General features: G+C 26.3%; 1 long non-coding RNA gene across 1 annotated transcript in view; it reads right to left on the bottom strand.

Moving 5' to 3' along the window:
- Positions 1 to 152, bottom strand: part of LOC140987012 (uncharacterized) — a 1,018-nt gene extending 866 nt beyond the window's left edge. The window contains exon 1 of the long non-coding RNA XR_012177031.1: positions 3 to 152. This is a non-coding gene — a long non-coding RNA (uncharacterized lncRNA). The remainder of the gene's footprint in view (positions 1 to 2) is intronic.
- Positions 153 to 1,874: the final 1,722 nt, after the last annotated feature.

The following is a 1,874-nucleotide window of genomic DNA, read 5'->3' as shown; positions in this document are numbered from 1 at the left end:
GCCTGCGGAAGACACAGAGAGGAGGCAGGAGAATCGCCGTAAAATACACTTTAAGACACTTGCTTCTATCTGTTTCTGTCGTCATTTCTCAAACTTCAAATTGAAATATATATATATATATATATATTATATTTATAGGAGACGAGAGAGAATTATGTAAATTTTATGAAACAAAGCAGCTGAGTGAGCTGGGGTACGTATTTATAGGCAGGAGGAGAAATTATTACATTAATTAATTAAAGCCAAATATAATGATATTTTTATTACATTCCAAATTTCTAGATATTGACTGTTTGTTAACCAAAATATATAGAGTATGTCTTTTGTGAGACGATCTCACACGTTTTTATCTGTGAGACAGGTCAATCCTATTGATATTCACAATAAAAATTAATACTCTTAGCATAAAAAGTAATATTTTTTCATGGATGACCCAAATAAGAGATCTGTATCACAAAATACGACCCGTGAGATCGTTTCTTACAAGTTTTTGCCTAATATATATACATAATTAATATCATGATATTGATTGTATGCGAAGAATAATTGTCAAACACACATTTTTTTTTTTTTTAAATTTTGATCTTTAATTGAAGTCTGAACAAAAAATGTAAATTTTTATAGTAAAAAATTGTAACTGAAAACTAAAAAGATTTTGAAAAAGGAAATGAATATGTGCTTCTTCTATAGATAAAAAAAATACCCTTTATTTTTGTTATTCGAGTCAAGTAATAATAATTAATTGTACTTTGCCGACCAAAATATGTGCACTTTAATTTGTTCCCCGAACAACTTCAATAGAAATTTTTGTTATGGTTATTGTTTATTCTAGACTTCCCAGATTATAACTAAATTTATTAACAGTATAATTAACTATTATGTTATATACCTTTTATGAATAAATAGTTTTAATCGTTAAATAGTCAAAATTCGTCCTCGTCAGATAAATTTGCCTTTTTTTTCTTCTTTTAATTTTATTTTGACGGAGTTCTGATGTGATGTCATATTAGTATTATCTAGCATCGTGGTAGTAGGAAAGTAAAATATGACCGGAAGCCAAAATAAACCTAATTTACAGGACCAAGACCAAATTTATTTGACAAAAATATTGATAATTTTCGATTTTATCGATTTTTTTTTTCTCTCTTATGAGTGTGAGGTCTAGGTAAGTATATATTCATAGTACACCTAAACAGACAAAAGAATCAATTTATATAAAATGTTTAATATAATTAGAGAGATGCTAATTATATTTAAGTACATCAAATAATGTTTTCCGAATTAGAATTTCATTTTTTGTTGTGATTTGTTCATATGAGATATCCACAAAAATTGGCATAAAATTATAGCTGTTCTCACATAATTAACATTGAAAAGGAATATATGCTTTCTTTTCTAGACTTTTAAGACAATAATGGTAGGGAAATATGTTCTGAAAAGGTGAAATTTTAACCCTTTTTTAATTTATCAATTTTTTGATTGTACTCAAAATAATTAAATTATATCAACCACTAGAATCATAGTACTATTGTAAAATTCTTTTTTCGAAGTTTTGAACTCAAATATACACATATCTGAATACGATCACTTTATTTTATTAATAATTATATGATCCCAATATTGAAGAATTTACTATATATTTAACATTTCAAAGTTTAGTTATGATAATATATTACTAAGAAAAATAAGTGCTATAATTTGTTTAAGTGGATTTTGAGATTCTTGATTCATAAAAAAGATCTTGTACAGAAGAAATTAAACAATTTTTAGCTTCGATATGTACCGTCTGTACCGTCTGCACTCATAAAAAAGATCTTGTACAGAAGAAATTAAACAATTTTTAGCTTCGATATGTACCGTCTGCACTTATATAT

The sequence above is a fragment of the Primulina huaijiensis genome, chromosome 10 (assembly GCF_012295235.1).
Source record: "Primulina huaijiensis isolate GDHJ02 chromosome 10, ASM1229523v2, whole genome shotgun sequence".
Taxonomy (NCBI): Eukaryota; Viridiplantae; Streptophyta; class Magnoliopsida; order Lamiales; family Gesneriaceae; genus Primulina; species Primulina huaijiensis.
The sequence above is the reverse complement of the archived record's forward strand: the minus strand, read 5'-3'. Positions and strand labels throughout refer to the sequence as shown.